The sequence below is a fragment of the Microcebus murinus genome, chromosome 8 (genome assembly GCF_040939455.1).
Source record: "Microcebus murinus isolate Inina chromosome 8, M.murinus_Inina_mat1.0, whole genome shotgun sequence".
In the NCBI taxonomy this organism is placed as follows: Eukaryota; Metazoa; Chordata; class Mammalia; order Primates; family Cheirogaleidae; genus Microcebus; species Microcebus murinus.
The window spans coordinates 18,415,107-18,437,915 of NC_134111.1; the positions used below are offsets into that span (position 1 = coordinate 18,415,107).

The 22,809-nt window shown below is 39.3% G+C and overlaps 1 pseudogene; it reads left to right on the forward strand.

The window, feature by feature from the left end:
• Window positions 1-6,398, forward strand: LOC105857601 (mesoderm-specific transcript homolog protein pseudogene; annotated as a pseudogene).
• Window positions 6,399-22,809: the final 16,411 nt, after the last annotated feature.

Consider the following 22,809-nt stretch of genomic DNA (forward strand, 5'->3'; position numbering starts at 1 on the left):
ATGAGAGCCCGAGAGGTTGGAACTGGGGAGTACCCGATGCTGGGGGAGGCAGGTGTTTCCTTTTATGGAATGACAATCTGTGAGGTCAGCGACAGAGCCAGTGTACAAACAGGGCGTGTGGTCTCCTTGGGTTTCAAAGAAATGGTGGCCTTTGCTCAGTGCATTTTCCTGAACTTGCTTGAGCATGAAAATTGCCTCTTCCCTTGTTATAAATAAAGATTTAGGGTACAATATATAGTATTCCAGTGTTGGATACACTAAAAGCCCTGACTTTATCACCATGTGATATATCCATGCAATAAAATTACACTTGAATCCCACACATTTATACAAATAATAAAAAATGATTCTATGGCTCCTTTAGTAGGTATGAGATGAGGTTGGGGACTCTTCTTAATTTTTAACTTTTTAAATTGACTTAAAAATAGGCTTTATTCTTTAGAACAGTTTTAAGTTCATAGCAAAATTGAGCAGAAAATACAGTATACCTCTTCCTTTATCCTCTATTGGTCTCCTCACTAACAACAGCCTGCAACAGAGTGGTACATTTATTAACAATTGGTGAACCTACAAACCAAAGTTCATAGTTTACATAAGGGCTTACTCTTGGTGTTGTACATTCCATGGGTTTGGTTAAATGTATAATGATATCTATCCATGTACTCACCATTGGAGTATGTACAGAATAGTTTTACAGCCCTAAATATCCTCTGTGTCTGCCTATTCATCGCTCTGTCCCCACTAACCCCAGCAACCACTGATCTTTTTATTGTCTCACAAGGCACCATTTTTAATTGAGCACTCAGGTGATTTATATCATCAATTTCTGGAAACACTGACCTAGTGATTAGAATTCAATCCACAATCTTTCCTGCAATCCAATATCAATTATTTTCTAATTGACATTTATTTATTACCATTTGTTACTTCTTTTGAGTTAAACTTCCTAGGATAGATGTTAGTTTTCCCTCTGAATTTCTAATACAGAATAATTTGAGGTTGACAGTGAATTTCTCAAGTCTTTCCCTACCTTTGTTCAAAGTGAGGTTACATAACAAAAACAATAACATAATAATTATAGCAATAATATCCAACATTTACTGAATGCTTACTATGTGCCATACACTTTTCCAAATGCTTTGCAGATCAAGGCAGTTGACTAGACCCAGGTGGTATTCGCCTCATTCACAGAGAGGCGAATACCACTGGAACGGAAAGCAGATGCTCACATTTTGAACAGACCATCAAGCAAAGAACACTGGGATTCAGCAGAGAAGTGATGGGAAGCAACAAAAGTGAGTAAGGAGAGGGTTCAAGGCAGCTTGCCCAGCTGGGGACAGGCTGAGAGCCAGGAGAAGCTCTCCCTTACTCCTGAATTTGGGGAAACAGTAGGAGAGAAACCCCCAGGGCTTCACACTCCTAAATGGGCTTTTACAATCTTGGCTACAGGAGAACCCCTCAACCCATGCAAGCCTCGGGACTAACATAGGGAGCTGCCTAGAGATTGTACAGAGACACTGTTCCAGAAAGGCAATACACATGGACTCCCACAGGCATCCAAGCCTAGAGCAGCTTCCGCTGGGCATCATTCTGATAGCCTAGATACTGAGAATCTACAGACATGGCTGCTGCTGCTGCTGCACTAGTCTGTCGAGGGAGAAGGGAGACCAGGTGCTCCCCTGCACCCCTGAGAAGGTCCCCACTGCCCTGCTGTGGGCTGGGGTTGACACTGAGGTGTGAGCAGACCACACCCTACAAGTTCTTGCCCAGGCAAATAGCCTGGGCAGGATGCCATTTTGAGAGTTTAATGCTGGGCTGCACCCGACCCTCTGGCTGAGTTTGGGCTGATGTGGCTACAGCCACCACCAGGCTGAGGAAAGACAAGGAAACCAGACTCTTCTACACATACCTAGGACAATACTTGCTGCCCTCAGTGGGCTGCTGTGAGACCAAGACATGAGTGGACTGCACTCCTCAAAGCTTCTTGCTCATGCTGCTTGCTGGAGAGGGGCCCCACTCTCTCTGGCTGCAGGCCACAGCCAGTGCCATTTTTAGAGTTTAAATGCAGGGCTACTCCCTTCCCTTAGAAAGAGCCATATGACTGCAGCCACCACCTGGCTGGGGAAAGATGGGGGAGACAAAGCTCTCCTAAGCACACTTAGGACAATACCCACTGCCCTGCTATGAGTGGCTGTGGGACTGGAGACTAGCCTGCCCAACCCATTCCAGCTACCAGCAATACTAATATGGACTGCTTGGGTCCCAGTGGGTGGCTCCACCACTGCTACTGCCATCATACACGTCACACCAACTACCCAGGGGCCTAAGAACCCACTCATACACCTGGCCACTCCCACTACTAGCTTCTGAGCAAGCCACTTGGAGATCCAAAAATGGCCCTCCAAGACCCACTCACACTGGTGCCAGTGTAAGCTGTACTGGGACTTAGAGTATTCTCAGGCCACTGATGCAACCACCGGGGCCCAAACACTGGCTCAGTTATTGTCCAAGTCCCTAGCAAAACTTCACCACAGCCTCAACAAATAACCATACCATACACCACCAAGGAAATCACAGATACTGCTGACCCTGTGTATTGCCAAAGAAATAATACAAAAATCACACTATCACAGCACCCCAAATCAAAGCCAAAGTGATCTGCTCAACCAACAACATATTTATATCTTTAGGAAAAAATTCTCTGCTATGAAAGCAATTTCAAAATATTGGAAGTGACTGCTACATTAGATACACAGATATCAATGGAAGGACTCAGGAAGCATGCAAAAGCAAGGAAATATGATACTACCAAAGGTTCAAAACAATTATGTAGCAACAAATCTCAAACAAAAAGAACTCTTTGAAAAGCCACATAAATAATTCAAACTATTGCTTTTAAAGAAGTTTAATGAGATGCAAGAGAAATCTGAACATCAATACAAAGAAGTCAGAAAATCAATTCAGGATATAAATGGCAAATTTACTAAGGAGATAGATAACTTAAAAAAAAAAAAAAAACCCAGAAACTCTAGAACTGAAAAATTCATTGAAAGAAATATAAAATATGAGAGCTATCTGGAAAGTATCAGATGTGGATACAGTGGATACATGGATACAATGGCTGGATACTTTCCAGACAGCTTTTATATATTCAAAAACTTTAATAATAGACTAGACCAAGCAGAAGAAAGAATCTCAGAACTTGAAGACAGGTCTGTTGAAATAATCCAATCAGACAAAAATAAGAAATAAATAAATAAGAGTGAACAAAGCTTTCATGATGTTTGGGACTACATAAAGAAACCAAACTTATGAATTATTGGTATTCCTGAAGAGGAAGAGAGATTAAAAAGTTTAGAAAACCTATTTAAGGAAACAATCAATGAAAACTTCCAAAGTGTAGCAAAAGAGTTAGACATCCAGACTCTGGAGGCTCAGCAACCCCAGGCAAATACATTGCAAGAAGGACTTCACCACGACATATTACATTCAGAGTCTAAAGCCAAAGTGAAAGAAAGAATTGTAAAATTAGGAAGAGAAAAGCAATGAGTCACCTATAAAGGAAACTCCATCAGACTAACAGCATACTTCTCATAAGAAACCTTACAGGACAAAGGAGAATGGGATGGCATTTTCAAAGTGCTGAAAGAAAAATGTTATCAGCCAAGAATTTTATAACCTGATAGAATAAATTTCATAACCGAAGAAGAAATAAAGTCTTTCCCAGACAAGCAATTACTGAGGGAATTCATCACCTCTAAACCAGCCCTGCAGGAAATGCTAAAAGGGGTCTTAAACAAAGAGGTCTTAAAATTCCTTAAAGGGAAAACAGAAGGTTGATATTCACCATTATGAAAGCACATGAAAATATAAAACTCACAGGTATTATAAAACAGTCACACAAGGGAGGGAGAAAAGGAATCAAATAGCAACATGACAAAATTTCATCAAACTACAAAGACAAAAAGAAAGAAACAAGAAATTTATAAAACAACTAGAAAACAATTAACAATATGGCAGGCAAAAAGCCTCACATATCAATAGTTGACCTTGAATGTAATGGAATTAAATGCTCTACTTAAAAAGACATAGATTGGCAGAATAGATTTTTATTAATAAAAACACAATTCAATTATATGCTGCTTACAAGAAGCTCACATTACCCATAAAGGCACATACAGACTGAAAGTAAAGGGGTGGAAAAAGATATTCCATACAAATGAGAACCAAAAATGAGCAGAAGTAGATATACTTATATCAGATATAACAGATTTTAAATCAAAAAAGATAAAAAAAAAAGAAAAGGTAATTATATAATGATAAAGGGATCAATTCAGCAAGAGGATATAGCAATTCTAAGTATATATGCACCCAACATCAGAGCACCCAGATTCACAAAACAAATATTACTAGACCTACAGAAAGAGATAGATAGCAACACAATAATAGCAAAGGACTTCAACTCCCCACTCATAACACTAGACAGATCCTCAAGACAGAAAATCAACAAGGGAATATTGGTCTTAAATTGGACTTTAGACCAAGTGGACTCAATAGACAATTATAGAACCTTCTACCCAACAACAACAGAATATACATTCTTTTCATCAGCACATGGAACATTTTCCAGGATAGACCATATGTTAGGCCACAAAACAAATCTTAACAAGTTTAAAAAATAGAAATCATATCAAGTATCTCCTCAGACCACAATGGAATAAAGCTAGAAATCAATACAAAGAGGAACTTCAGAAACTGTGGCCAGGCACGGTGGCTCACGCCTGTAATCCTAGCACTCTAGGAGGCCAAGGTGGGAGAATCGATTTAGCTCAGGAGTTCGAGACCAGCCTCAGCAAGAGCAAGACCCTGTCTCACTTAAAAATAGAAAATTACCTAGGCATGGTGGCATGTGCCTGTAGTCCCAGCTACTTGGGAGGTTGAGTCAGGAGGATGACTTGAGCCCAGGAGTTTGAGGTTGCCACTGTGAGCTATGCTGATGCCATGGTACTCTAGCCTGAATGACAGAGTGAAACTCTTGTCTCAAAAAAAAAAAAAAAAAAGGAAAAGGAAAAGAAACTATACAATCATATGGCAATCAAACAATATGCTCCTGAATAATCACAGAGTCAACAAAGAAATTAAGATGGAAATTAATTTTTTTAAATGAATGAAAATGAAAACACAACATACCGAAACCTATGGGATATAGCAAAAGCAGTGCTAGGAGGGAAGTTTATAGCATTAAATGCCTACATCAAAGAAGTAGAAAGATCACAAATTAATAACCTAACATCACATCTTAAGGAAGTAGGAAAACAAGAATAAACCAAAGTTAGTAGAAGAAAGAAATAACAGGCATGCACAGCCAGTTCCCCGAAGTGTGGAGTCTTATAGCATAGGTCTTACCTGAATCAAGCTGAGGGAGTGATGGGTCCAGGCAGGGCTGTTGGCTTTGCCCCTGCTTACTGTGTACCTGCAAATCCAGCCCTCTCATTTTTCCCATGCCCTTCACTCATGGATGCTTTCAGGCAAATTTTTTACTTAGAAGGGACTGCACATCTTCTACAAAGACTCTGTGGGGTGTCATTGAAAATATGGAGATAGTTGTGCTTTTACACAGCTTTTCAACATCCAGCTATGATTGATAGGAGATTTGGGAAGGTCTGATCTTGAGGTTTCATTGAATGATTGCCCTTAATTTCTTAGGCTTTGGCTTTAATGACAAATTGAGGCCACATCATTATTCCATATTTGAGCAAGCCAGCATTGCAGAAGTGTTCTGTGGCATTTGGGGTGCCACAACCACAAGGTCAACCTTTTTCCTCATGATTATGGAAATATTGTTGCTCAGGAGCGGTTCTATGGGTACAAGCGGAATTGATCTAGTTGGCTTACTATAAAGAGTCTCTGTCTGTCAAATGGAGGTATTTTTCCTAAGACTCACTGTCCTGTCCTTCTCTAAAAGCTATTCAAAGATGGAAGTATGTGGTCACCCATCCTCACACAGCTGATGAACTTCTTTGTATTCTCTCAAAGTCTCATCCCAGTCTTTGGGCCATACACTGTGCCCTCTGGGAGCAAGCTATTGGACATGTGAGCAGGGATCTGCAACAATGATGGGAACTTGGTCATCGACAGTCTCTTACGATACATCAATCAGAGGAAGAAGTTTGGAAGATGTTGGATGGGAGCTCTTGCCTCTGTAGCTATTTCCATTCATTTTATCTATGGGCCAATCGATCCTGTAAATCCCCATCCTGAGTTTTTTGTAGTTGTGCAAAAAAACACTGCTACCGTCCACAGTGTTGATTCTGGATGACCACATTAGCCACTATCCACAGCTAGAGGATCCCATTGGCTTCTTGAATGCACATATGGGCTTCATTAACTTCTTCTGAACTGGAAACAGTAGCTTCTCTCTGTTACCTCCTGTACTTCCTTATCTGTTGTGTATTCCTTTTAGAAAGAAATACCCAAAAGAGATCCTGGCTATCAAATGTTATACTCTCAAAAAAAAGTCCACTTTACTCATATTGGTGAACAGTATATAGAAAAAGCCAGCAGGAGTTTCAACTAAGGGTTGACATAATAGTCCACCTCTTGTTCCTTTGATATGTGATCAAGTGTATGGACTTGACTTTGTGTTATTAGGAAAGTCTGATGAGCAGCACTACTCATTGATACTGAAAGGCAGACATTGTTTTGTATAAAAGCCTTTTTAACACTTCTTTTGACTTTTCTAAAATATTTAGAAGTACTTATTTCTTTCTGGCCCAGCCCCAATTGGAATCCTATAGTAAAAAATGAAGAGGGGAGTGGTCTCCTTACCTCTCCTTGAATGGCTTTAGGGCACATGGTTTTTATAAGTTCTCTAAGCAACACAGCTTCAAGTGAGAGTAAGTCTACCTTGTCATAACTTTGAATTTAGTTTCATCAAATGCTTCTAATTATAGACACTGGTTAAAACAGATATTGGTTCAAAAAATGCAATATTCTAAGTATACTTTAAGACTATACATATAATTTACCTACACGTGTTGTATATATTTTATAAGACTCTTATTCTGCCAAAGTAGTGAACCTTATTAAATATGCTTAATTTTTGAATTGAACTAAATTCAAACTATTTACAGAATTTCCTAAAATCATATTTAATGGGGAAAAATTGAAAGCATTCCCCCCAAGAACTCCAACAAGACAAGGATGCCCACTTTCACCATTCTTATTCAATGTGGTACTCGAAGTCCTTGCCAGAGCAATTAGGCAAGAAAAAAAAAATAAAAGGCATCCAATTGGAAAAAAGGAAGTCAAATTATCCCTGTTTGCTGATGACACGATCTTATATCTAGAAAACCCTAAAGACTTCACCAAAAAATGCTTAGATTTTATAAATGAATTCAGTAAGATTTCAGGATACAAAATCAGTGTACAGAATCAGTACTGTTTCTAGACACCAATAACAATCTAGTTGGGAACCAAATCAAGAAGGTAATCCCAAGGAGGTGAAACATCTCTACAAGGAAAACTACAAAACACTGATCAAAGAAACTGTAGGTGACACAAACAAACAAATAGAAAAGCATCTCAGGCTCACAGAACAGAAGAAATAATGTCATTAAAATGACCATACAGCCCAAAGCAATCTACAGATTTAATGCAATCCCTATCAAAATACCAATGCCATTGAATTTGAAAAGAATTAGAAAAAACAATCCTAAAATTCATATGGAACCCTAAAAGAGCCTGAATAGCCAAAGCAAGCTTGAGCAAAAAGAACAAAGCTGGAGGCATCACATTGCCTGACTTCAAATTATACTACCAGGCTATAGTAACCAACAGGCTATAGTAACAGCAGGATACGGGTATAAAAATAGATACAGAAATCAATGGAAAAGGGCCTGATGCAGTGGCTCACGCCTGTAATCCTAGCACTCTGGGAGGCTGAGGCAGGAGGATCACTCAAGGTCAGGAGTTTGAAACCAGCCTGAGCAAGAGCGAGACCCCGTCTCTACTAAAAATAGAAAGAAATTAACTGGCCAACTAAAAATATGTAGAAAAAATTAGCTGAGCATGGTGGCGCATGCCTGTAGTCTCAAGCTACTTGGGAGGCTGAGGCAGTAGAATTGCTTGAGCCCAGAAGTTTGAGGTTGCCATGAGCGAGGCTGATGCCACGGCACTCTAGCCTGGGCAACAGAGTGAGACTCTGTCTCAAAAAAAAAAAAAAAAAGCAAGAAAGAGATCAATGGAACAAAATAGAGAACCCAGAAATAAAGCCATATACTTATAGCCAACTGATTTTTGAGCAAGTCAACAAAAATATACACTGTGGAAAGGACATCTTTTTCAATAAATGTTGCTGGGAAAAATGGACTGCCATTGCCATAAAACTGGACCTATCCCTCACCATACACAAAAATCAACTTAAGATGGACTAAAGATTTGAATGTAAGACCTGAAACTATAAAAATACTAGAGGAAAACCTAGGCAAAAACTCTTCTGGACATCAGTCTAAACAAAGAGTTCATGACTAAGACCTCAAAAGCACAGGCAAAAAAAAAATAGACAAGTGGGACTAAAAAGCTTCTGCACAGCAAAATAAAATAAAATAAAATAAAATAATCAACAAGGCAAGCAGACAACCTGAAGAATGGGAGAAAATATTCACAAACTAGACATCCAACAATCTATCAAGAATTTACAAGGAACTCAAACAACTCTACAACAATAACAACAGAAAACCCACAAATAACCCCATTAAAATTGAGCTAAGGGGCCAGGCGCGGTGGCTCATGCCTGTAATCCTAGCACTCTGGGAGGCCGAGGCGGGCGGATTGCTCAAGGTCAGGAGTTCAAAACCAGCCTGAGCGAGACCCCGTCTCTACCATAAAAATAGAAAGAAATTAATTGGCCAACTAATATATATAATATAAAAATCAGCCGGGCATGGTGGCTCGTGCCTGTAGTCCCAGCTACTCGGGAGGCTGAGGCAGAAGGATCGCTTGAGCCCAGGAGTTTGAGGTTGCTGTGAGCTAGGATGACGCCACGGCACTCACTCTAGCCTGGGCAAGAAAGCGAGACTCTGTCTCAAAAAAAAAAAAAAAAAAAAAAAAAAAAAAAAATTGAGCTAAGGACATAAATAGACATTTCTCAAAAGAAGACAAACCCGACCAGGTGCGGTGGCTCACGCCTGTAATCCTAGCACTCTCAGAGGCCAAGGCGGGAGGATCGCTTGAGGTCAGGAGTTCCAGACTGGCCTCAGCAAGAGTGAGACCCTGTCTCTACTAAAATTAAGAAGAAATTAGCCAGACAACTAAAAACAGAAAAAATTAGCCAGGCGTGGTGGTGTACACTGTAGTCCTAGCTACTCGGGAGGCTGAGGCAGGAGTATCACTTGAGCCCAGGAGTTTGAGTTGCTGTGAGCTAGCTAATGATGCCACAGCACTCTAGCCCAGGCAACAGAGCGAGACTCTGTCTCAATAAAAAAAATAAGACAAACAAGTGGCAAAAATGCATATGAAAAAATGTTCAACATCACTAATCATCAGAGAAATTAAAACCACAATGTGATATCATATTACACAAATCAGAATGGCTATTATTAAAAAGACAAAAAATAGATGTTCGCAAGTATGCGGAGAAAATGGAACACTCATATACACTGTTGGTAGGAAGGTAAATTAGTGCAACCTCTATGGAAAACAGCATGGATATTTCTCAAAGAACTAAAAATAGAACTACCATACAATCTAGCAAGCCCACTACTGGGTATCTACCCAAAGGAAAAGAAATCAATATATAAAAATGGTACCTGCACTCGTGTGTTTATCACAGCACTAGTCACAGTAGCAAAGATATGGAATCAACCTAAGTGTCCATCAATGGAAGATCAGATAAAGAAACTGTGGAGATGGATGCTGGGAGGTTGCTTGGTGGGTACAATGTACATTATGTAAGTGATGGATGCACTGAAGGCCCTGACTTAACCACACTGCAATGTATCAACGTAGCAAAATAGCCCTTGTACCCCATAAACACATACAAATAAAAATTTTTTTAAATAAAATAAATGCTTTTACAGGTAGTTTATTTAATTTCAAATAACATCATCAGAACAGCATTGTTATCCCTACTTTACAGATTACGAAAATGAGTTGCAGATACTGGCAACACGGGATCTCACACTGGAGAGATGAGAGTGCTAGTGCCCTAAAAGACTTCATGGAATCAGTATTTAAAGGAGCATTTGTAGAATAGGCTTATTTTCATTTCCACATTTGAAATGGTATACAGGGATGCATGGTATACAGGGATGAATGTAGGTATTCAGGGATGAATGAATCACACTTCTCATTAGCACCATTGGACCATGTCAGGCTTTCTTCTTTTATTTTATTTTTTCCTTTCAGCTCTAATCTACTCTGCCGCACAAGAACCCAATCTAATGTGCCTGAGAGGTTTCCTCAGATATGTATATATCTTTATAAGGCATATGGTGCTGTTATGTGTGTGTGTGCGCACACGCAGGTTTTTAATGCACACAAATGGTATCGTACTGTAGACCTTGTTACTTAGTTTTTAACTTAGCACTTTGCTTTTAAGCTTTATCCTTGCAATTGCATACACCTCTGGTTGTTAGGCATCCACCATATTTTATTATTCTCTCTCTTGGTGGCAGACATCTAAGTTGCCTCCAACTTCCCACTCCACAAACAACACCATGATGAATATCCTTGTTTCGGCCTTGTTATGCACTGTGCAAAAGTTTTTCTTGGGCGAATGGGTTGAGTGAATTTAATTTCACTAAATACTGCCAGATTGCTGTATCAATTTAGGCTCCCACCAGCAGTGCCTGTTTTCTTTAAACTCTTCTGAGAGAAGCAAACATTTAGTTGATTGCTGTCACTTAATCATCATTATCCTAATCATTGTCATTTAATAAGAAGCGTTCTTGGAACTTTATTAAGGGCAGAAGGAACAGAGAATATACTCAAAATTGGGCCACAGAAAATTTTAATACCTGACATATCTGTCCCAGCAAATTGCTTTGCAACTTGGATTTATATACTTGTATTTAAAAATGAGGCCGGGCGCCGTGGCTCACGCCTGTAATCCTCACACTCTGGGAGGCCAAGGCTGGAGGATCTCTCAAGGTCAGGAGTTCGAGACCAGCCTGAGCAAGAGCGAGACCCCCGTCTCTACTAAAGATAGAAAGAAATTAACTGGACAACTAAAAATATATAGAAAAAATTAGCCGGGCATGGTGACGCATACCTGCAGTCCCAGCTACTCCAGAGGCTGAGGCAGTAGGATTGCTTGAGCCCAGAAGTTTGAGGTTGCCGTGAGTGAGGCCAATGCCATGGCACTCTAGCCTGGGCAACAGAGTGAGACTCTGTCTCAAAATAAATAAATAAAAAATAAAAATGAAACAGTATTTGTAATATCATTTCAGGTAAAAGAAAAACTTCCAGAAACAAAAGATAATTAAAACGTGTCCTTCCATAAAGGTAAAAATTGGATATTTAAATAACTAGGCGGGAAATAGATATTTATATCACCAGCTTATTCACAAAGTAGAAACAAAAACTCAAATATATTTTTTCCCAAGGTTATTATCTAGCAATGTATGCTATGGAGTTGTGGTTTAGCTCTTTCATGTATCCTTTAGGGAGGGTATTTCATAAGCAGTATCTACCATCTAAAATAAAAAATAAAAATTTAGATTTAACCAAACTGCAATCCCAAAGTTATCAAATCAAATCACTTCAATACTGTGCAACGTTGCCATTATTTGGTCATTCAGTGTCTCACACACTGAGGAGTGACCGGAGGAAGACAATGAAGATTGAATGAACAGATAGAATTATCCCTATATGTGGATCACTCTTTTAATTAACATGGGCAGACCCACATTGCTTTTTACTAGTGAGCTTCATTTTCTCTTCTGACCTTCAGTCTGCACATTTCTATTTTAAGTTTCTTCATAAGAAAACTTTTCTCAATTTTCCATTAGAATTGCGTTGATCGATGATCTTTAAGTTTCATTCCACAGGGATTTCTGGTCGAAGCCCAGCCTTTTTTATTTTTATTTTTAATTGTATTTATTTGTAAAGCCAAAACCTTTTATTGTCCTGTACATTAGATTGGAATCTTAGGTAATAAAGATTTAAAACGATGGGAAATCACTTTAATATTGAGAAGACATGGCCAAGAATGCATGTATACAACATGAGCAGTTATAAGAAGATTTATGCCCTGTAAAGCTTACACGTATTTGGATGATTAAACTAAAATTAAAGGTTGTCCCTGAGTATAATTTAATGGAAACAAGTGTTTTTATATGCTTTTCATTCTTTTCTTATCATTACTAATTTAGCCTATGGTCTAGAGGTGCTTGCATAAAGTATTAGAAGGGATTGTCACAATATTTGAAAAGTCAAAAATAGTTTAGTATAACAACTGCAAGGATATAATTATTTGAGATTAGGACACAGTTTCCTCTATCAGTTTACCTGGTATTCCTCCTCTGGGACATCATTTGGGGAGAAAAAAAATTGCAACATACGGCATTATCTAAAATGGGATGAAAAGTGGAAATTTGGCTTACCTGTGGTGTGTTTTGCCAAGGGAGTTGGTACAGAGTTGAAGGAACACCAAGCCAAACAGCAGCCACCATCATCCTAACTCATTGTGGCACTGATTTCTGGGACAGCGGTCAACCCACACTTCAACTAGGGATCCGTTTAAAAGCAGCATAGATTTAGATTTTTTTCTTTGATTATTTTCCAGTGTTGCACAGCCAAAATGCTTTTTCGTTTTCTAAAAATAATTAAAGACGGTTCTGCGTGTGCAAACCCTTCAGTTAGCTGCAAAGAGACTGCTTAGTTTACAGGCTGTCGCCCAGGCAACCATCCACTGTGCGTTTAGCTTGGAGAATTGAAAGCAGGACAATCTCATCCAGGAAGGAAAACAAGTGGTGGATAGTCTTCCAAGTTGCTGTTTAAGTACTTAAAAGAGCTGGCACCTGGTGCACTGCCATGGTTGGCACAACTGCCATGATCCCTTGAGCCACTCTCCAGGAAAGCCATCTCTCTGTAGTCCCTGTTAGGTGCCGGAAAGTCCCCTTCCAAGTCTGAATATACATCACAGAGTGAGAATCCTGTCGATTACCCCTGAACTGGTTGTATTCTTAGACTCATACCTGAGAAAGCACCAGTGGACAGAAATCCTTATATTGGAACATACTTTGTACTATTCTGAAGCAAAAGCTTTGGTGAATGGATAGCATTTTTGTCTGACTCTTAAGTGGTAATAAACTGAAAGAGACTCAAATCATGAGCTACCAAACACATTCATGAGGAAGTAGACCCAGAGCACTTGAAAACTTAATAAGGTCACCTGGCATTCATGTGCTGCTAGATTTTTTCCTGCCACTTACTGAAGGAGGTAGGAGTTTCTCTTCTAAAGTAGTACGTAGCATTATATATTCTCAACTGACAGAAGTACAAATAGTTTAATAATAACAACAGCTGACATTTATCGAGTGCTGACTAGGTTAGTCTTTTACACCATCGATGTTATTTAATCCTCACAGCAACTCTGCAGAGTTGAAACAATAAACGCCATCATTCTCATGTTACAAACGACAACATTGGGGCTTTGAAATTTTAAGTTAATAATGGTGGAGCTAGGGTTTGAACCTACACACCCTGACCACAATGTTAAAATACCACTTTTACTATTCTAACACACATACGCACGCGGGCACACACACACACACACACACACTCACACACACTTCTCTAGTGAATGAAGACTTCAGGACAAGATCCATTCACAGATCGTTAGGTCTATGTATACTCTTTCATTGCCCAAATCAGCCTGAAGCTTAACACTAATCTAACCACACACAGCCTATTACCGTTTTACTACCTATCCCCTACCTTGTTTCTACTCACAGCAAGAATAGTACCCTCTCCCACCTTTTATGCCAAGAGAAAGTTATCAGTACTGTAGTGTCTGACTTTTGGGATTTCTGCGGGGTTATCCTAGGGTTCAGGCTGGGCCACAATCCATAAATGTTTCAATTAGCTTCTCAAAAATAATCTTCCTCTTGTCTCTCACTTTGAGAAATAGCCGACATCATTCAAATCATGTTTTCTCAAGAAACTTAATTTTTCAGTAAAAGTGGAGGGACAGGCGTGCAAAACAAGGACAATATTAGGTGATAAGGCTACCACAGGGCTATGTAAAAAGCTCTGAGGGAGCATGGAAGGGGAGTAACTGACTCTCTGGGCGGGAGGTGGTGGATGTGTGTTGCCCAGGCTGCCATAATAAAATACCACAGACTCGGGAGCTTGAACAACAGAAATTTATTTGCTCACAGTTCTGAAGGACAGAAGCCTAAGACCAAGGTGTCAGCAGGGTTTGCTTTCTTCTGAGGCCTCTCTCCTTGGTTTGCAGATGGCCACCTTCTCGGTATGTCCTCACATGGCCTTCCCTGTGTATGTGGAAGTCCCTGGAGTCTTTCTGTGTGTCCTAACCTCTTCTCATAAGAACAGCAGTCAAATTAGATCAGGGCCCACCCTAGTGGCCTAATTTTAACTTAATCATCTCTTCAAACATCCTATCCCCAAATACAGTCACATTCTGAGGTATTAAGGGGTAGGGCTTCAACATATGAATTTTGGAGAACATGATTCAGCCATCATGGGGGTGCATAGGAAGTCTTCACAGAAGAGATAATATTTGAGCTAAAATCTGAAGGACAAGTAGTTCACCAAGTAAACTATAGACACAAGGATGTTGCAGGTAGACGAAGCAATAGATTGTCCAGAGGAAAGAAAAAGCTTAGAATGCTGAAAACAGTGTGTGTGTGTGTGGTTGGAACATAGTATACATGAGGGGAAGAGGGAAAGTGAAGTTATTTCCAACTGAATTGAGAGAGACATTAAAGGATTTTATTCAGGGAGATATGTGATAAAATCTCTATTCTAGAAAGTTTTTCCTGACTGGAGGATTTTAAATGATTTAAAATGGGGCCAGGTGCAGTGACTTATGCCGTAATCCGAGCACTCTGGGAGGCCCGGGCGGGCGGATCATTTGAACTCAGGAGTTCAAAACCAGCCTGAGCAAGAGTGAGACCCCATCTCTACTAAAAAAATAATAGAAAGAAATTATCTGGACAACTTAAAATATACAGAAATATACTCCTAGGCATGGTGGCACATGCCTATAGTCCCAGCTACTTGGGAGGCTGAGGCAGGAGGATCACCTGAGCCCAGGAGTTTGAGTTTGCTGTGAGCTAGGCTGATGCCACGGCACTCTGGCCTGGGCAACAGAGTAAGACTCTGTCTCAAAAAAAAAAAAAAAAAAAAGATTTAAAATTAATTGAAGGTGAGAGGGAGGTAGAAAAGTAGAAGATTACTACATTGGGTCAGGGAAAAAAGTTTTGTGACTTAACCTAAGTCAATGACAGCAAAAATAATGAAAGGAGCTAAGTCAGGACATCAAAACAAAACAAAGCATGTTTCAGGTTTTCAAGGAATACCATAGGCTAGGTTATTCAGACCAACTCTTCAGTGAACAACAAATAAAAATCCTAGGTAAAATATTTTAGAGTTTTCTTTAAAGTAATGGAGAACTAATAAGGTAGCAAAAACTTATGAGGCCAAAGTTTAAGTGAAAACAAGAACCCAGAGAGTCCAAGGATGAATGATCTCATCGTTTCTTTTCAACATTGAGCTGGAGACTTTATCTAGCACATTAAGGCAAAAGAAAAAGAAGGAACCTACAGAATGGGAGAAAATTTTTGCATCCTATGCATCCGATAAGGGACTGATAACTAGAATATACTTAGAACTCACGAAAATTAGGAAGAAAAAATCAAATAACCCCATTAAAAAGTGGGCAAAGGACTTGAACAGAAATTTTTCTAAAGAAGACAGAAGAATGGCCAACAAACATATGAAGAAATGCTCAACATCTCTAATCATCAGGGAAATGCAAATCAAAACCACAATGAGATATCACTTAACCCCAGTGAGAATGGCCTTTATCAAAAAATCTCCAAACAATAAATGCTGGCGTGGTTGCGGAGAGAGAGGAACACTCCTACACTGCTGGTGGGACTGCAAACTAGTTCAACCTTTGTGGAAAGCAATATGGAGATACCTTAAAGCGATACAAGTGAATCTACCATTTGATCCAGCAATCCCATTGCTGGGCATCTACCCAAATGATCCAGTGACACTCTACAAAAAAGACACCTGCACTCGAATGTTTATAGCAGCACAATTCATAATTGCAAGGCTGTGGAAACAGCCCAAGTGCCCATCAATCAAAGAATGGATTAATAAAATGTGGTATATGTACACCATGGAGTACTATTCAGCTCTAAGAAACAATGGTGATATAGCACACCTTCTATTTTCCTGGTTAGAGCTGGAATCCATACTACTAAGTGAAGTATCCCAAGAATGGAAAAACAAGCACCAGATATATTCTCCAGCAAACTGGTATTAACTGAGTAGCACCTAAGTGGACACATAGGTGCTAAAGTAATAGGGTATTGGGCAGGTGGGAGGGGGGAGGGGGGCGGGTATATACATACATAGTGAGTGAGATGTGCACCATCTGGGGGATGGTCATGATGGAGACTCAGACTTTTGGGGGGGGAAATGGGCATTTATTGAAACCTTAAAATCTGTACCCCCATAATATGCCAAAATAAAAAAAATAATTAAAAAAAAAAAAAGAAAAAGAAAAAGAAGGAAAAAATAAATATTGGAAATAAAGAAACAAAATTGTCACTATTCACAGTTGATGTGAATGTGTATGTAGAAAATGCAAAAGTATTTATTGGTAAATTTTAAAAATTAATAGGCTGGGCACAGTGGTTTGTATCTATAATGCCAGGTACTCAGGAAGCTGAAGGGGGAGGATCCCTTGAAGGCATGAGTTCAAGACCAGCCTGGGCAACATAGGAGCACCTTCTCTGAAAAAAAAAATTAATAAAATAATTTAGCCATGGGTTAGATACAAAATCAATATACCAAGATTAATATCTTATATTTCTATATGCTAACAAAAATTTAAAAAATAAAAAATAAAATGTTTGAAAATTACCGTTTCTAATATTGTCAATAAATATAAAATACCTAGGAATAAATCTAATGAAATATATCTAAGAATTTTATGGGGGAAACTGTTATAATTTTATTCACAGACTTAAAGAAGATATAAATAATACAGAGATATACCATGTTCATGAATTTGAAGGCTTATATTATAATTTGGAGGATGTAAAATTTTCCACATTGTTATAATCACAATCACAGAAGTCATTTTAGGGGGCATTAACAAGCTGGTTTTATAATTTATATGAACATTCAAAAGGCCAAAAATAATCAACGTATTTTTAAAGAAGAATACAGTGAGAGGACTTTCTCTACTATTAGAATGGAACAGCAGAGAGGGCCCATAAATACACTTTACATCCATGGGCACTTGGTAAGAGTCAGGGATGGTATTGCAAATCAGCAGAGAAAGGATGGTTTTGTCAATAATGTGGAGCCAATAGAGTATCCATATGAGGAAAAAAATAGACCTCCTTCTTACACTGTATGCAAAACTGAATCCCATGCCTTCAAGACCTAAATGTGAAAGACAACATGAAAAACTTTTAGGAGAGAATATGGAAGACTATCTTCATGATTTCTTAAACAAGATACAAAACACACTAACCATAAAGCAAATGATTGAAATTTTAACTAAATCAAACTTAAGAACTTTTGTTCATAAAAACACATTATTAAAAGAGGACCGGGCGCAGTGGCTCATGCCTGTTATCTTAGCACTCTGGGAGGCCGAGGTGGGAGGATCACTCAAGTTCAGGAGTTCGAAACCAGCCTGAGCAAGAGTGAGACCTCATCTCTACTAAAAATAGAAAGAAATTAATTGGCCAACTAAAAATATGTAGAAAAAATTAGCAAGGCACGGTGGCAAATGTCTGTAGTCCCAGCTACTCGGGAGGCTGAGGCAGAAGGATTGCTTGAGCCCAGGAGTTTGAGGTTGCTGTGAGCTAGGCTGATGCCATGGCACTCTAGCCCAGACAACAGAGTGAGACTCTGTCTCTAAAAAAAAAAAAAGAGAGAGAGTGGCAGACACAGAAATGTGCCTCACTTAGAGCTCCCTTAAAGCTTCACTGCCCAGCTGCAAAGAGTGTGGCCAGTGTGACAGCTTCCAGCTGTTAGCTTTATCAAGTTTGCATAATTATTAAGCCAAAGCCATGCTATTCTTGGGCTGGTTTCCACAGTCAAAAACGGAGCAAACAGTGATAGCTAAGGTCACTCTTTTCTCAGGGAGGTCCTGAGAATGACTGAGCAAGACAATGGTATTATGTAAGAGGCTATCAATTTCCATTCAATGGAGGATTCATTTAATGGAAAATTTTTGCCCCATTGCTTCCTGTTGGGGTGCGGAGACTTCATGGAGTTGGAATTGTTGTCTAATGGCAATCACTGTTCAACCCCAATAAACTCTTTTCCGTCTCTGTGTCTGCTGTTTGAGAGCACCAGTCTGCAAAGGAAAAGGAAAAAAAAAGTGAAAAGGCAAGCCACAGAGTGGGAGAAGATATTTGCTACATATATAAACAATATAAGGCTAATATGCAGAATATGTAAGTAACTTTGAGATATCAATAAAGATAGCCCTATAGAAAAAAACCTTGAAAATAATTTCCCACTCCACGGAAAAAGGATATTAGGTCATTAAATATGAAATGCCTGATTTTGAGTCAAAAGTTTTAGTTTATTATATCCCAAACAAGAAGCAGTACAATTAATCAAAGCATGTGCCTAAAATATCAACACAGTTTTGCCGTCTTAATGGTAGCTTACTTATGCCAGCTGCGAAGAAGCCTGGAGAGCCAGTGTCAATGAAATCCTGAAAGGTGTTCTCCACAGCTTGTTGAGAATTGAATATTTTTCCTTGCGAGAAGTGGTCCAAAGCCTGGAAGAAGTGGTGGTCAGTTGGTTCAAGGTCTGGTGAATTCGGGGGATGACAGAGACTTTCCAAGTCCAGCATCTGTAGTTTGAGCAGCATTGTGTTTTGAGACATATGGTCTTGTAAGAGGATTGGCCTGTCTCTATTGACCAATCTCAGGTGCTTAATTACAAGCATCCTCATCATTCCTTCCAATCGGTTTCAGTAAATATCTGTTGTAATTGATTGGCTAGGTTTTATGAAGCTGTAGTGGATAATACCAGATAAAAAAGAAGTGAATTTATTAAAAAGGGGGCATTACAGAAGGGTACTTAAGAGAGTTTTTAAGTGCTGGATTTTGTCCCAGGGTCGTTTTGTAGTGAGTCTGTAACCCAGGTGGATTGTTCCAACAGTCATGGAACATGTGAATCAATGTCAAATTACATGACTGTAGACTTGTTTTGGAAAATATGGCTCTGAATTAAGCTGAGTCAGTTTGTTTTGTACATCACAGTTTGGTACAATTTATCTGTTTTGTGAGTCAGGGAACAGTTTGTTTTGTAATCAATCCATGGTTTCTGTTCCAGTTCTTAAATGGACAATTTGAAATGTATTTTGGAAGCAGAATTAACATGATATACTGAAAAGATGAGAATTGGGAGGTGAGCAATAGAAAGGAATCAAGGAAGACTCAAATGGGACTTAAGCAAATGTATGAATGGGGTTGTTACATAAAAATTGTAAGAGGCCATTATTTTGGACTAAGCTCTTATACTAGGCCCTGACAGTCCAGAATAAATATCAAAATGAAGTCATTCATGCTGAGCTGTTAACTGACCTGAGAAATCAGGAAAAAGAGATAACAGCTTATCTTCACAAACAGGCTAGTTTCAATCAGCATGATAACAAAGTTTCCTCTGCCTTTTATCTTTACACAAAAGGCAACCTGGCCTGTAATCCCTCTGCACTTTGGGAGGCAATTTGGGAAGCTGAGGTAGGAGTGTCACTTGAGGCCAGGAGTTTGAGACCAGCCTGGGCCACATAGCAAGACTTCATCTCTACGCAAAAAATTTAAAAAATTAGCCAGTTGTGGTGGTGTGTGCCTGTGGTCCCAGCCACCTGGGAGGCTGAGCTTATGAGGATCACTTGAGCCCAGGAGTTTGAAGTTACAGTGAGCTATGATCACTTCACTGCATTCCAGCCTGGGTGACACAGTGAAAATTTGTCTCTAAAAACAAAAAAGGTAACTTGAAGTAACTGATGTTAACCAATCAGTTATTTCTCTTTTGTTCTGTTTACATTTCCCCTTTACAGAGGAAGTAACTTTGAAACGATCCATTCACTTTTTGTCTTTGTTTCTGATTCCTGAGTCCTTCTTTGTCTATAGAGCCAATTTCTTCTGCTCAACTCATTGGAACACATATTCTGTTTTGTGGAATGAAGTGTTACCTGATTATGGAATCACAAATAAACACAACTGAGATTCTTAAACTGAATTTGTTATAAGTTTTTCTTTTGTCAGGGTATAATTTGCTGAGATGCAGATAGTGGTAGAGGAAAGTTTAGGTCAAAAAAAGGTCAAGAGTTATATTTGGGACCTGCTTAAGTTTGAGATGCTTGTTATATCAAATAAGCAGCTGGCTACAGAAGTCTGTGATTCAGAGGTACTATTTGGGTGAGGGAGAAAAATGTGAGAGTCATCTCCATATGGCTGACATAAGGCCCTAGGATTGGGCGAGATGACCTGAAAGTATGCCTGAAGGAAAAAGGGGGGTCCATCCAACCATTCATTCATTCAACACCATATCTCAAGTGGGTTTTTTTATGGGCAAAGCATTACTCTGAGAACTGAGAAATGTCAGATAAACAAGATAGATAAGATATACAAATAAATAGTCAAGGTAATACCTGGTTATAAATGCTATGAAGAAAATTAAACTGGTAAAGACTGACACTTGTGGCTTAATGGGAACCTTATTATAATAGATTGTGTGCTCATGGAAGATCTCCTTGGGAGATGACATTTGACTTGTTATTTGAATGAAAAGAAGCAGCCAGGCCTTTGACAAGTTGGGGGCCGAGAGTTGTGGGTAGTGGGAACAGGTTGTGCAAGGGCCCTAAGTCATGTATAACATGCTCAAGTTATAGAAAGATGGAGGCTGGGGAAGGTGCCAGAACTGAGGTAGCAGGGGTATGCATGGGCCAGGTCTTAAAGGGCCCTATAGGTAAAGAGTTTGATTTTGTTCCAAGGACGATATAAAACCATTAGAACATTTTACTCAAGAAGTAATAGTGTCTGATTTGGTTTTTTAGAAGATCATGTGGGTAGTTTTCTAGAGAACAGATTGTAGGGCACAAGAATGGGAACAGAGGTGAATATAAAAGCAATTATACCAGTCTGAGCAACATAGCGAGACCCTGCTTCTAAAAAACCATTTTTTTTTAATTAGCTGGGTGTGTTAGCACACCCCTGTACTCCCAGCTACTTGGGAGGCTGACACGGGAGGATTGCATGAGCTCAGGATCAGACCACTACACTTTAGCCTGGGTGACAGAGCAAAGCCCAACTCTAAAAAAAATTGGTACTTGGTTTGCATAATTACCTGCCAAAGAATGAAAGCTTCAAAAGCAAAAAATATAAATTATTTTAAAAGTACTCTTAGTTGAAGGACATTCTTATGAGAAAATTTTGGGGGGAAACAAATGCAGAGTGAAATAAAAGGCCTTGGGGAATGATTGCTTGCCTGTGGGTCTCTATTATTTGTTTGGCCCAAAGAAACAAATTTGCGTTAACATTTTTATGGATTATGAGTGAAGATGCTCTAGCACCAAAATTCTAACAATTCCACTTCCCCTCACTCTGATCATAGTTAAATATGGAAAACTGCAGGCTTATGGGCTTCTTCCTTTTCCTATGATGATCTGGTAGTGTTATGGAAGATGGGTACATAGGGGGCTTACTCCTTACTGAATATATAAATATTGGGCTGGAAGAAGTGAAGGCAGCTGTCCTGGGATTTGTTTATATCCCATTGCTGAGGATGGAGGTGGGCGCTAGAGATGCTCTAGAAAGAAAGGAGATAGGTGACTCTGTATTGTAAACATGTTGATAACTGGACCTTCTGGACAATGTATTATTATGTTATTGGCTAAGAGGAGAGTCCTTAACTCTGAAATGCTTTTTGCAGGATATCCCTACTTTAGAATTACTTACGGTGAATCTATGGATTTAAGGAACACAACTTACTGAAAAACATCACAAAAGCTATTAGCTATTATATATGGCTGTAAAATTGAGATGTGTCATTACAGAGAGCCTATGTCGTATGTGGGAAGAAAGGCTCCGGGAGCTGCCCCCAGTGCCTCAGACCTCTCCCTCTTTGCCTGTTCCTGTTGATTGATTGTATAGTGAAATTATTAGTAAAGCATGATACTAGGTAAGATCTCTCATTATGTGAGTCCGATTGGGTAATGTGATCTTTTTGTGTACAGACACATTTATCTGGCTACTGAACGCAATTATCTTTTAAACATGCATTTGAGCCCCCTCCTACAGGTGATATCAGACACTAATATTCTGTCAAGAGACAGAAGAACAGAGCAATTAAAATGATAAAGATAACAAAGATAACATTTTTGGTGAAAGGGGCCCTATCATAGAAGTTAGGATTACTGACCTCTCCTCCTCAATGTTAGGTAGTTATGTGACTTGGGCTTAGTTTTCATACCTATGAAATGAAAGGGTTGGCCGGGTGTGGTGGCTCACCCCTGTAATCCTAGCACTCTGGGAGGCTGAGGCGGGAGGATCGTTCAAGGTCAGGAGTTCG